Source organism: Rhinoraja longicauda, chromosome 7, assembly GCF_053455715.1.
Source record: "Rhinoraja longicauda isolate Sanriku21f chromosome 7, sRhiLon1.1, whole genome shotgun sequence".
Taxonomy (NCBI): Eukaryota; Metazoa; Chordata; class Chondrichthyes; order Rajiformes; family Arhynchobatidae; genus Rhinoraja; species Rhinoraja longicauda.
Window position 1 is genome coordinate 44,927,657 of NC_135959.1, and position 14,857 is coordinate 44,942,513.

At 51.0% G+C, this 14,857-nt stretch overlaps 1 protein-coding gene across 3 annotated transcripts in view; it reads left to right on the forward strand.

Moving 5' to 3' along the window:
• sacs (sacsin molecular chaperone) overlaps positions 1-14,857 on the forward strand; it is an 83,276-nt gene that overhangs the window by 51,804 nt on the left and 16,615 nt on the right. The window lies entirely within an intron of this gene.

Below are 14,857 nucleotides of genomic sequence, written 5' to 3' on the forward strand. Positions count from 1 at the left end.
ATCCTCTTTATCCCTTTTAGAATCATAGAAACATAGTAAATAGTTGCAGGAGTAGGCCATTCGGCCCTTCGAACCAGCACCGCCATTCAATATGATCATGGCTGATTATCCAAAATCAGTATCCCATTCCTGCTTTCTCCCCATATCCCTCAATTCTGTTAGCCCTAAGAGCTGTATCTAACTCTCTCTTGAAAACATCCAGTGAATTGGCCTCCACTGCCTTCTGTGGCAGAGAATTCCAACTCTGGGTGAAAAGGTTTTTCCTCATCTCAGTCCTAAATGGCCCACCCCTTATTCTTAAACTATGACCCCTGGTTCTGGACTCCCCCAACACCGGGAACATTTTTCCTACCTTTCTAAAGTTGTGTTTTTATTCTGAGACTATGGTCTCTGGTCCTAGATGAAGTACTCTTGCTGAAGGAATAACTGATAAATCTGTGAGGTTTACAGTACTGTTATGGCGAGTCTGGAAACTTGTTCTTTGTTGAAGAAGTTTATTGCGACAGCAATATCCGATTACAAAGTTTTCTTAACAAGATTACAGACATACATTATAACTAACTGTTCTCCTCGAAAACGTCTCCCAACTAACTCTTTTCGGGCACCAAAAAACGCACATGACCACGCTGACCAATCAGCGGTGTCGCTCTCTGGACCAATCCCTACGGTCGCACCCACATGTGACCATGCTGGCCAATCTGAGGGTTCGACAACTGGGACCACTCTCTATGGTCGCTACATGACCCCCCCCCAGAACCCGAGGTACGGAACCTAGCGGGGAGCCGGATTTCACGACCAGAACGAGTAAGGAGAGGGGCAGCCTGAACCACAGGAGCAGGGGATTCTGGACCCGGTGGAACTGCCGGAGCGGGGGGTCCTGGACTGAGCGGAACTGCCGGAGGCCGGCCTCGCCGAGGTGGTTGGCCGACCAGGACCGGGCGGTCCGGATCCAAGTGCGCAGGTTTAAGCCTGGACACCGAGACGAGCTCACTCCTGCCGCCCACGTCTAAGGTGAAGGTGACCGTCCCCTTACGCAAAACCCGGAACGGCCCTTCATAGACCCTCTGCAACGGGGAACGATGGGCATCCTTACGCAGAAATACAAACTCGCAGTCCTTCAGGGCAGGCGGTTCGTGTACCATGGGACACCCATGACGTGAAGTCGGAACCGGGGCCAGGGAACCCACGCGTGCCCGGAGAGATGCTAAGACTGACGGAACTGGAGGCAGCTGGCCGGAGGAGTCCGGAAGCAAATCCCCGGGTACTCGAAGTGGCGAGCCATATACTAGCTCCGCGGACGAAGCACCGAGATCCTGCTTAGGAGCGGTCCGGATGCCCAGAAGGACCCAGGGAAGTTGGTCTACCCAGTCCGGGCCTTCTAGCCTCGCACTGAGGGCCGCCTTGAGTTGTCGGTGGAACCTCTCCACAAGGCCATTGGCCTGGGGGTGGTATGCGGTGGTGTGTTGCAACCGGGAACCGTACAGCTCTGCTAGCGTGGCCCAGAGGGTCGAAGTGAACTGTGGCCCCTGTCAGTGGTAATAACAGCCGGAACCCCGAAACGTGCCACCCAATGGAGGACCAAGGTCCTGGCACAAGAGGCAGCAGAGGTATCTGACAATGGGAAAGCCTCTGGCCACCGGGTGAACCGATCCACCACCGTGAGCAGATGGGTGTAGCCCCGGGAGGAAGGCAAAGGTCCGACTAAATCAACGTGAATATGGAAAAAACGGACCGCTGGGACCTCAAACTCCTGTACCGGGGGCTGGACATGGCGTTGGACTTTAGCGGTCTGGCAGGGAACGCAGGAACGGGCCCAAACAGCTACCTGTTTGCGTAGGCCATGCCACACAGACCGAGCGGCTACTAAGGCAGAGGTGGAGCGGATGGACAGGTGCGCCAGCCCGTGAATGGCATCGAACACCCGGCGCTGAAGGGAGGGCGGCACTACCGGCCTGGGATGGGGAAGGGAAATATCACACCAGACTTTTGTGCCCTCCGGCCCGCAGGCTACCTGAGCCAACTTCAACCCCGAAGTGGTGGACTGGTATACCGAGGCGGTATCCGCCAGAAGCTGTGCCTCCGCAAGCTCCTGGGGATCCACCTCGCAGTCCACCGCTGAAATGGGGGAAAAAGCAGGCGGAGACAGGGCGTCAGCAACGGCATTAAGCTTACCCGCGACATGATGGACATCGGTGGTAAATTCGGAGATGGCAGTCAGGTGCCGCTGCTGGCGGGCCGACCATGGGTCGGACAATTTGGAAAAAGCAAAAGTTAATGGTTTATGGTCCGTAAAGGCCACAAACGGGCGGCCTTCAAGGAAATACCTGAAATGACGAACAGCTAAATAGAGGGCCAAAAGCTCTCGGTCAAAGGCGCTATATTTCAGCTCAGCCGAACTCAGTTGCCGGCTGAAAAACGCCAAGGGCTGCCAAAAGCCACCCACCTGCTGCTCCAAAACCCCACCCACCGCCACGTCAGACGCATCAACCGTCAGGGCCGTGGGGGCGGAGGCGCTCGGGTGGACCAACATGGTGGCGTCTGCCAAAGCCGCCTTAGCTGCTGCAAAGGCCGACTCAGCGGCCGGGGACCATATGAACTCTACAGGTTTACCCACAAGGCACTGGAAGAGCGGGCGCATGACCCGCGCTGCTGCCGGGACGAACCTATGGTAGAAGTTGACCATGCCTACGAACTCTTGCAGACCTTTCACTGTGGTGGGCCGCGGAAATGCTCGGATAGCCTCCACCTTCTCGGGCAAAGGGGTGGCGCCGGCAGGGGTGATTCTGTGCCCTAAGAAATCGAGAGAAGGGAGGCCGAATTGACACTTGGAGGGTTGGATGATGAGCCCGTGGTCTTGGAGCCGCTGGAATACAGTCCGCAAGTGGACCAGGTGTTCCTGCACTGAGGGGCTGGCGACCAGGATATCATCTAAATAAATAAACACAAAAGACAAATCCCGACCCACACGGTCCATCAGTCGCTGGAAAGCCTGTGCCGCGTTCTTTAAACCGAAAGGCATGCGCAACCATTTGAACAACCCAAACGGAGTGATCGTGGCAGTTTTTGCTATGTCCTTCAGCCGCACAGAAATCTGGTGGTAGCCCCGCACCAAATCAATCTTGGAGAACACCACCGCACCTTCCAGCCCAGACGAGAAATCCTGCAGGTGCGGTATGGGGTAGCGATCAGCCGTGGTGACAGCATTGAGGCGCCGGTAATCGCCACATGGTCTCCACCCCCCAGATGCTTTGGAGACCATATGCAACGGTGAAGCCCACGGGCTGTCGGACTGACGGACAATGCCCATTTCCTCCATCTTCCTAAATTCCTCCCGCGCCACCACCAGCTTGTCGGGCGGTAGTCTCCGGGCCCGAGCGAAAACGGGGGGGCCCTCGGTGCGGATGTGGTGGACCACGCCGTGCTTGGCCAAAGGGGCGTCGAAACGGTGGATGAGCAGCTCTGGAAACTCTGCCAGGACCTCAGCATACGAGTCGGGGGCCGCGACGACGGCCTGGACAGTTGGGCTGGGCGGGATGGTGGTTGTCGGAGCGGCGGGCTCATCGCTGGCGGAGGGTCGGAGGTCGTTACTGCGGACGTCGGGGACTAGTGAAAAGGCCCAGAGGAAATCTGCGCCTAGGATCGCCTGGCTGACGTCTGCTATAATGAATGGCCATTCATACGTGCGGATGCCTAACACCAGGGACATTTTCCGCGTCCCATACATGCGGATGGGGCTGCCGTTAACCGCGATGAGGGTAGGACCTGTCTTACCCGATCTGGTCTCAAGGTCGGTCGGCGGTACGATACTGACAATGGCTCCCGTGTCCACCAAAAATTCTGTGTCCGTGAATCGGTCTCGGACGTAGAGGCGTCGGTTCTGGCCAATCGCAACTGCCCCTATGTACGATCGGCCGAGGCATTTCCCGAGAAGGTACAAGGTGAGCGGCAGTTGCGGGATTCTCCACCCCATCGTAGATGGTAATAGCACCAGCCGCGCTTGTGCGGATCCTTTTGGCGGGCTTTTGGAGAAATGGCGTGGCCGCTGATGTCGAGACCTTGTTGATCGAGCCGCTTCCTTTCGATTTGGAAGCCATGAGCGCATCAGCTTTTTCTGCATATGCCACGGGGTCCTTAAAAGAACAATCCGTGAGCATAAGTTTGACATCTTCGGGAAGCTTCTCTCGGAATGCCTGCTCGAACATGAGGCAATCCGTATGTTCACCTGCTAGCGTTAACATCTCAGCCATGAGAATGGATGGCAGCCGATCTCCGAGATCCGGTAGGTGCATAAGTTTCTTGGCTCGGTCATGCCTATTGAACCCGAAGGTTCGAAGAAACAGTGCCTTCATGGCCTCGTACTTGTCTTCTGCGGGAGGGTTGACGATGAACCGCATCACCCGTGTGGTCGTCTCCGGCGGTAGAGCGCTGACGAGGTAGTAGTATTTCGTCGCATCTGCCGAGATGTTTCTTACGTGAAACTGGGCTTCGATATGGACAAACCAAGATTGTGGTTGATGTGTCCAAAACGACGGAAGGTGAACGCTGACCGCGCTTAGCTCCGGTGCGCCGGGCGCAACAGCCAAAAACGAGGCGTCGTGTTCACTCATGGTCGGTGATCGGCCAGATCACGTCGGGGTCACCAATATGGCGAGTCTGGAAACTTGTTCTTTGTTGAAGAAGTTTATTGCGACAGCATTATCCGATTACAAAGTTTTCTTAACAAGATTACAGACATCCATTATAACTAACTGTTCTCCTCGAAAACGTCTCCCAACTAACTCTTTTCAGGTGCCAAAAAACGCACATGACCACGCTGACCAATCAGCGGTGTTGCTCTCTGGACCAATCCCTACGGTCGCACCCACACGTGACCTTGCTGGCAATCTGAGGGTTCGACAACTAGGACCACTCTCTATGGTCGCTACACTGTAATCTTATTGTATTGCATTGTTAATTACAATAGACAATAGGTGCATGAGTAGGCCATTCGGCCCTTCGAGCCAGCACCACCATTCAATGTGATCATGGCTGATCATTCTCAATCAGTACCCCGTTCCTGCCTTCTCCCCATACCCCCTGACTCCGCTATCCTTAAGAGCTCTATCTAGTTCTCTCTTGAATGCATTCAGAGACTAGGCCTCCACTGCCTTCTGAGGCAGTGAATTCCACAGATTTACAACTCTCTGACTGAAAAAGTTTTTCCTCGTCTCCATTCTAAATGGCCTACCCCTTATTCCTAAACTGTGGCCCCTGGTTCTGGACTCCCACAACATTGGGAACATGTTTCCTGCCTCTAACGTGTCTAACCCCTTAATAATCTTGTATGTTTTGATAAGATCCCCTCTCATCCTTCTAAATTCCAGTGTATACAAGCCTAGCCGCTCCAATCTTTCAACGTACGACAGTCCCGCCATTCCGGGAATTAACCTAGTAAACCTATGCTGCACGCCCTCCATTGCAAGAATATCCTTCCTCAAATTTGGAGACCAAAATTGCACACAGTACTCCAGGTGCGGTCTCACTAGGGCCGTATACAACTGCAGAAGGACCTCTTTGCTCCTGTACTCAACTCCTCTTGTTATGAAGGCCAACATTCCAAAGGCTTTCTTCACTGCCTGCTGTACCTGCATGATTCCTTTCAGTGACTGATGCACTAGGACACCAAGATTTCGTTGTACGTCTCCTTTTCCTAACTTGATACCATTCAGATAATAATCTGCCTTCTTATTCTTACCACCAAAGTGGATAACCTCACACTTATCCACATTAAACTGCATCTGGCATGCATCCGCCCACTCACACAACCTGTCCAAGTCACCCTGCAACCTCATAGCATCTTCCTCACAGCATTGAATCATCTGCAAATTTGCTAATGTTACTTTTAATCCCGTCATCCAAGTCATTAATGTATATTGTAAATAGCTGCGGTCCCAGCACCCCACTAGTCACTGCCTGCCATTCTGAAAGGGACCCATTTATCCCCACTCTTTGCTTTCTGTCTGTCAACCAATTTTCTATCCATGTCAGTACCCTACCCCCAATACCATGTGCTCTAATTTTGCCCACTAATCTCCTATGTGGGACCTTGTCGAAGGCTTTCTGAAAGTCGAGGTACACCACATCCACCGGCTCTCCCCTGTCAATTTTCCTAGTTACATCCTCAAAAAAATTCCAGTAGATTAGTCAAGCATGATTCCCCCTTCGTAAATCCCTGCTGACTCGGAACGATCCAAATGCTCCGCAATTTCGTCTTTTATAATTGACTCCAGCATCTTCCCCACCACTGATGTCAAACTAACTGGTCTATAATTTCCCCTTTTCTCTCTCCCTCCTTTCTTAAAAAGTGGGATAACATTAGCTACCCTCCAATCCACAAGAACTGATCCTGAATCTATAGAACATTGGAAAATTATCACCAATGCGTCCACAATTTCTAGAGCCACCTCCTTAAGTACCCTGGGATGCAGACCATCAGGCCCTGGGGATTTATCAGTCTTCAGTCCCATCAGTCTACCCAACACCATTTCCTGCCTAATGTGAATCTCCTTCAGTTCCTCTGTCACCCTAGGATCTCTGGCCACAAGAACATCTGGGAGATTGTTTGTATCTTCCTTAGTGAAGACAGATCCAAAGTACCGGTTCAACTCGTCTGCCATTTCCTTGTTTCCCATTATAAATTCCTCTTCTTCTGTCTTCAAGGGACCCACATTTGCCTTGACTATTTTTTTTTTCTTCACATACCTAAAAAAGCTTTTACTATCCTCCTTTATATTATTGGCGAGCTTACCCTCATATCTCATCTTTTCTCCCCGTATTGCCTTTTTAGTTATCTTCTGTTGCTCTTTAAAAGATTCCCAATCCTCTGGCTTCCCACTCTTCTTTGCTATGATATACTTCTTCCCTTTTATTTTTATGCTGTCCTTGACTTCTCTTGTCAGCCACGGTTGCCTCCTACTCTCCTTAGAATCTTTCCTCCTCTTTGGGATAAATTGATCCTGCAACTTCTGCATAGTTCCCAGGAATACCTGCCATTGCTGTTCCACCGTCTTCCCTGCTAAGGCCTCCTTCCAGTCAAATCTGGCCAGCTCCTGCCTCATGCCTCTGTAATCCCCTTTGCTATACTGTAATGCAGACACTTCCGATTTTCCCTCCTCCCTCTCAATTTGTAGAGTAAAACTTATCATATTGTGATCACTGCATCTTAATGGCTCTTTTACCTTGAGTCCCCTTATCAGATCAGGTTCATTGCACAACACTAAATCCAGAATTGCCTTCTCCCTGGTAGGTTCCCTTACAAGCTGTTCTAAGAATCCATCTCGGAGGCACTCCACAAACTCTCTTTCCTGGGGTCCATTACCAACCTGATTTTCCCAGTCTACCTGCATGTTGAAATCTCCCATAACCATCGTGCTATGGCGAGTCCGAAAACTTGTTGGTTGTAGAAGATGTTTATTGCAGCCGCAATATTCGAATACAGAGTTAAACAACAAGGTAAAGGACAACCATCAAAAACTTACTGTCTTCCTTGAAGACTTCGCCGAACTGAACATTTCAGGCGCCAAAAGCGCACATGACCACGCTGGCCAATCAGCGATGTCGCTCCCTGGACCAATCCCCATGGTCGCGTTCACACGTGACCTCGCTGGCCAATCTGAGGGTTCGACGACCTGGACCATTCTCTATGGTCGCTACATGACCCCCCCCAGAACCCGAGGTACGGAACCGAGCAGGGAGCCGGATTTCGCGACCATAACGAGTACGGAGAGGGACAGCCTGAACCACAGGAGCCGGGGGTTCCGGACTTGAAGGGACTGCCGGAACGGGGGGTCCTGAAGGAACTGCCGGAACGGGGGGTCCTGGAGGAACTGCCGGAACGGGGGGTCCTGGACTGAGCGGAACTAACGGAGGTCGGCCCCTCCTAGGGGTTTGACCGACCAGGACTGGTTGATCCGGATCCAAGTGTGCAGGTTTGAGCCGGGACACCGAGACGAGCTCACTCTTGCCGCACATGTCTAAGGTGAAGGTAGCCGTTCCCTTACGCAAAACCGGGAACGGCCCTTGATAGACCCTCTGCAACGGGGCGCGATGGGAATCTTTTCGCAGAAAAACAAACTCACAGTCCTTCAGGGAAGGCGGTTCATGTACCATGGGACACCCGTGACGTGAAGTCGGGACTGGAGCCAGGGAACCCACCCGTGCCCGGAGAGATGCTAAGACTGATGGGACTGGAGGCAGCTGGTCTGAGGGGTCCGGAAACAAATCCCCGAGTACTCGAAGTGTCGAGCCATATACTAGCTCCGCGGACGACGCACCGAGATCTAGCTTAGGAGCAGTCCGGATGCCCAAAAGGACCCAGGGGAGCTGGTCTACCCAGTCCGGGCCTTCCAGCCTTGCACTGAGGGACGCCTTAAGTTGACGGTGGAACCTTTCTACAAGTCCATTTGCCTGGGGGTGATATGCAGTAGTGGGTTGTAACTTGGAACCGTACAGTTCTGCGAGCGCGGCCCAGAGGGACGAAGTGAACTGCGGCCCCCTGTCAGTGGTAATAACGGCCGGGACCCCGAAACGAGCTACCCAATGGAGGGCCAAAGTCCTGGCACAAGACGCTGACGAAATATCAGACAATGGGAAAGCCTCTGGCCACCGGGTGAACCGATCCACCACCGTGAGGAGGTGGGTGTAGCCCGGGAGGAAGGCAAAGGCCCGACTAAATCCACGTGGATGTGGAAAAAACGAACTGCTGGGACCTCGAAATCCTGTACGGGGGGCTGGACATGGCGCTGGACTTTAGCGGTCTGACAGGGAACGCAGGAACGCGCCCAACCCGCTACCTGTTTTCGTAGGCCATGCCAGACAAACCGAGCTGCTACCAAAGCAGAGGTGGAGCGGATGGACGGGTGCGCCAGCCCATGAATGGCATCGAAAACCCGGCGCTGAAGGGAGGGTGGTACTACCGGCCTGGGACGGGGAAGAGAAACATCGCACCAGACTTTTGTGCCTTCCGACCCGCAGGTTACCTGAGCCGACTTCAATCCCGAAGTGGTGGACTGGTATGCCGAAGCGGTATCCGCTGGAAGCTGTGCCTCCGCAAGCTCCTGGGGATCCACCTCGCAGTCCACCGCCGAAATAGGGGAAAAAGCAGGTCTAGACAGGGCGTCAGCAACGGCATTAAGCTTACCCGCGACATGACGGACATCGGTGGTGAATTCGGAGATAGCAGTCAGGTGCCGCTGCTGGCGGGCCGACCATGGGTCAGACAATTTGAAAAATGCAAATGTTAATGGTTTGTGGTCCGTAAAGGCTACAAATGGGCGGCCCGAAGCTCTCGGTCAAATAGAGGGCCAGAAGCTCTCGGTCAAATGCGCTATACTTCAGCTCAGCCGAATTTAGTTGCCGGCTGAAAAACGCCAAAGGCTGCCAACGGCCACCGACCTGCTACTCCAAGACCCCGCCCACCACCACGTCAGAGGCGTCGACCGTCAGGGCCGTGGGGGCGGAGGGGCTCGGGTGGACCAACATGGTGGCGTCTGCCAAGGCTGCCTTAGCTTAGGAACGAACCTATGGTAGAAATTAACCATGCCTACGAACTCCTGTAGTCCTTTTACTGTGGTGGGCCTGGGAAATGCCCGGATAGCCTCCACCTTCTCGGGCAAAGGGGAGGCGCCGGCAGGGGTAATTCTGTGCCCTAGAAAATCAAGAGAAGGGAGGCCGAATTGACACTTGGAGGGTTGGATAATGAGCCCGTGGTCTTGGAGCCGCTGGAACACAGTCCGCAAGTGGACCTGGTGTTCTTGCACTGAGGGGCTGGCGACCAGGATGTCATCTAAATAAATAAACAAAAAGGGTAAATCCCGGCCCACACGGTCCATCAGTCGTTGGAAAGCCTGTGCCGCGTTCTTTAAACCGAAAGGCATACGCAACCATTCAAACAACCCGAACGGAGTAATCGTTGCAGTTTTCTGTATGTCCTCCGGTCGCACCGGAATCTGGTGGTATCCTCGCACCAAATCGATTTTGGAGAACACCACCGCTCCTTCCAGCCCAGACGAAAAGTCCTGTAGGTGCGGTATGGGGTAGCGATCAGCCGTGGTGACAGCATTGAGACGCCGATAATCGCCACATGGTCGCCACCCCCCTGATGCCTTGGAGACCATGTGCAACGGCGAGGCCCACGGGCTGTCGGACTGACGGACAATTCCCATTTCCTCCATCTTCCTAAATTCCGCCCGTGCCACCACCAGTTTGTCTGGCGGTAGTCTCCTGGCCCGAGTGAAAACGGGAGGGCCTTCGGTGCGGATGTGATGGACCACGCCGTGCTTGGCCGAAGGCGTGTCAAAACGTTGGATGAGCAGCTCTGGAAACTCCGCCAGGATCTCAGCATACGAGTCAGGGGCCGCGACGACGGCCTGGACAGTAGGGCTGGGCGGGGAGGCGATTGTCGGAGCGACGGGCTCCTCTCCGACGGAGGGTCGGAGGTCATTACCGCGGACATCAGGGACCAGTGAAAAAGCCCAGAGAAAATCTGCGCCCAGGATCGCTTGTCTGACGTCGGCTATGATGAATGGCCATTCGTACGTGCGGAGGCCTAACACAAGGGACATCTTCCGTATACCGAAAGTGCGAATGGGGCTACCATTAACCGCGATGAGGGTGGGACCTGTCTTACCCGTTCTGGTTTCGAGGTCCGTCGGCGGCACTATACTGACGATGGCTCCCGTGTCCACCAAAAATTCTGTGTCCGTGAATCGATCATGGACGTAGAGGCGTCGGTTCTGGCCAATCGTAACTGCCCCTATGTACGATCGGCCGAGGCATTTCCCGCGAAGGTACAAGGTGAGCGGCAGTTGCGGGATTCGCTACCCCATCGTAGGTGATAATAGCACCAGCCGCGCTTGTGCGGATCTTTTTGGCGGGCTTTCGGAGAAATGGCGGGAGACGCGGCGCCATCTTGATGTCGCTGTGGCGTGGTCACTGATGTCGAGACCTTGTTGATCGAACCGCTTGCCTTGTTTTTAGCCGCTATGAGCGCGTCCGCTTTCGCTGCATATGCTTCGGGGTCCTTAAAAGAACAATCCGTGAGCAGCAGTCGGACATCCTCAGGAAGCTTCTCTCGGAATGCCTGTTCGAACATAAGGCAATCCGTATGCTCACCGGCTAGCATCATCATTTCGGACATGAGAACGGAAGGCCGTCGATCTCCGAGATCCGGTAGGTGCAGAAGTCTTGCAGCGCAATCATGCCTATTAAACCCGAAGGTTCGCAGTAACACTTTCTTCATGGCCCCGTACTTGTTTTCCGCAGGCGGATTAACGATGAACCGCATCACGCGTGTGGTCGTCTCCGGTGATAGAGCGCTGACGAGGTAGTAATACATCGTGGAGTCGTCCGATATCTTCTTTATATGAAATTGGGCTTCGGTGTGGATAAACCAAGATTGCGGTGAATGTGTCCAAAACAACGGAAGGTGAACGCTTACCGCGCTTAACTCCGGTGTGCCAGGCGCGGCAATCAACAACGAGGCGTCGTGTCCCTGCATAGTCAGTGATCGTCCAGATCACGTCGGGGTCACCAATATGGCGAGTCCGAAAACTTGTTGGTTGTAGAAGAAGTTTATTGCAGCCGCAATATTCGAATACAGAGTTAAACAACAAGGTAAAGGACAACCATCAAAAACTTACTGTCTTCCTTGAAGACTTCGCCGAACTGAACATTTCAGGCGCCAAAAGCACACATGACCACGCTGGCCAATCAGCGATGTCGCTCCCTGGACCAATCCCCATGGTCGCGTTCACACGTGACCTCGCTGGCCAATCTGAGGGTTCGACGACCTGGACCATTCTCTATGGTCGCTACAGTGCTATAATATTACTGTGCTATAATATTGTTATTGTTGCTAACGTTAATGTTATATAAATACTTGTTATAACTAATTGTTATATAACTATTATTATTATTGCGTGGGATTTTGTTTAGTCAGTCTCGCCCCATATTAATTTTCGTTGCTGCTGACAACTATTGTATTGGGGATGTATTTTGTGGAGCACAGGAAGTCCCCTGGGGAACGTATGGAGACGGCACGTGGAGTTGGCACGTGGAGTTACCTACTACTGTGATTGCCTGTGATTAAATAAATGTAAAGAACCCAACTGCAATCCAATTATTACCCACAGCCTAGAGTGACTGGAGTATTCAAAGCCAAAACCCTAGGGTTACCGTACTCACAGTTCCATGAAATAATTTATTAATAGCAATTTCATTTGTCTGTTCAACCCAAAGAAGTGATATCATAATTAATTTTGGACAACATTCATTCATATCCTTTGTGATATTGTCACGACTTTGATTGGCTTGGGTATGTCAATGCCAAGGTGCCCTTATATTCTTCCCTACTTGATGAATGAACACTGCTGGTGATCACAGGCAAGCTATTTAACAGTGGAGGACATTGGAGCCTACCCTGATCATTTGTCAATGGATCCACGCTACATTCCTCTTGCAATATAGATTCTGGTGGAGCCACAAATACCTTTCAATGCTTTATTTTCCAATACTTATTTCAAGCTGCAACAGTTACAAGTATTTGCCAAAATATAACGTCGTCAGTTTTGATCAGTGCGGTGGGTCTGAAATATAACGTTGACTACAATGATCACAGGACTCAAGGAGCTGAGCTGCAGAGAGAGGTTAAGCAGATTAGGACTTTATTCCTTGGAGCACAGGAGGATGAGGGGTGATCTTAGAAAAAAATAGGTGCAGGAATAGGCCATTCGGTTCTTCGAGCCAGCACCGCCATTCAATGTGATCATGGCTAAAATCAATACCCCTTATGATCTTATGAAACTGTATAAGATAATGAGAGGAATAGATAAGAGTAAATGCACAAAGTATTTTACCTAGAGTACGGAAATCGAGAACCAGAGGACATAGGTTTATGGTGAGAGGTGTGGGAAAGATTTAATAGGAACCTGAGGGGCAACCTTTTTACACAAAGGGTGGTGGGTATATGCAGCGAGCTGCCAGAGGAAATAGTTCAGGCAGGTACTATCCCAACATTTAAAAACATTTATATAGGTGCATAGATAAGATGGGTTTTGAGGGATGTGGGCCAAACGCAGTCAGGTGGGACTAGTGTAGACGGGGCATGTTGGTCAGTGTGGGCAAGTTAGGCCGAAGGGACTGTTTCCGTGCTGTACGACTGTATGACTGACACTGTCAGCAACTGGCTGGGATTTACACTTGCATCTCAGGTTACTATCTCTGAGATGGTGTTAAAGGACATAAAATGCTGGAGTAATTCATTCTTCCATTTCCAAATTTGTCCATTCTGTTCACTTATTTTTCCACAAGATGCAAAAACGTCTTGAATTAAATCGACCATTATGATATAGGAAGTTCAAAGAACTGCAGGTGCACATTTATACCAAAAAAAGACACAAAGTGCTGGAGTAACTCAGCAGGTCAGGTGGCATCTCGGGAGAACATGGATATTTCAGGACAGGGCCTTGTGTTAGTGTTAGCTGGCTAACAGTAGTTTAGTTTATTATTGTCACGTATACCAAGGTGCAGTGAATAGCTTTTTGTTGCTTGCTATCCAGTCAAAGAAAAGACTAAATATGATTACACTCAAGCTGCCATCATGTACAGATAAAGGATAAAGGGTACAACATTTAGTGTAAGATAAAGTCTGATTAAAGAAAGTTCAAAGGTCTCCAATAAGGTAGGTGGGAGTTCGGGACCATACCCTAGCTTGTGAGAGGAAGAGAAGCTTTTGGTTTTATTTCCCTAAATATCCTAATGAGTTTAATTATTCAGCCCTGGATTGATTGAGAGAGATCAACAGTTCAAGTATAGAAACAAGGAACTGCAGATGCTGGTTTATACCAAAGATAGGCACAAAGTGCTGGAGTAACTCAGCAGGTCAGGCAGCATTTCTGGAGAAAAGGGGTGGGTGATCTTTTGGGTCGGGACCCTTCTGCAGACTGTTCAGACAAAAGTCTGAAGAAGGATCCTGATCCAAAACGTCACCTATTCCCTTTCTCCAGAGATACTGCATGACCCGCTGAGTTACTCCAGCATTTTGTGTCAATGATGTAAATAGTTTTGAAGGGACAATTCACTTACTCAGGCCAGTGGTAACTGATTAGGAATGTGCTTTCTGAGTATGAAGTGCACAACAGAGTTTGTTTAGTCCCTGGAGTGGTGAGCTATTTTCTATTTATAATCCGACCACCTGCATTGCAATGTTAACATTGCATTGGCCGGCTTCCATAGATAGCTCGTCATGTTGGAGTTCCATCCTGCACAGCTGTAGGCTGATTGCCAGCATTAGCCCGAGATGCGGGTTTTATATTGCATCCAGCATTTCACCCAACTGAGGATATGTTTCTTTCTCAAGTGCCTTTTGACGTGTTACCTATTGCAAGGGCAGATTAAATTGTTGAAAGAGTGGCAGTACAGTTGCTGCCTTACACCACCAGAGACCCGGGTTCGATCCTGACTATGGGTGCTGTCTGTACGGAGTTTGTACGTTCTCTCCATGACCGCATGGGTTTTCTCCGAATGTTCCGGTTTCCTCCCACACTCCAAAGATGTACAGATTATAATAATGGCCCCATTTTTGGTGTAACTTTTATATTTAATATTTTAACTTATATGAACTAATTATTACATAATTTTACATATATTTATACCTAACTGTTAAACATGTCAATTGTCTTTTATATCATTTGGTATGCTGTAAAACTGGCCTAGTTTAGCTTATTATTATCGTGCCCTGAGGTACAGTGAAAAGATTTTGTTTATGTGCTGTCCAGTCAAAGAAAAAACGACATCTGAATACAATCAAGCCGCCACAGTC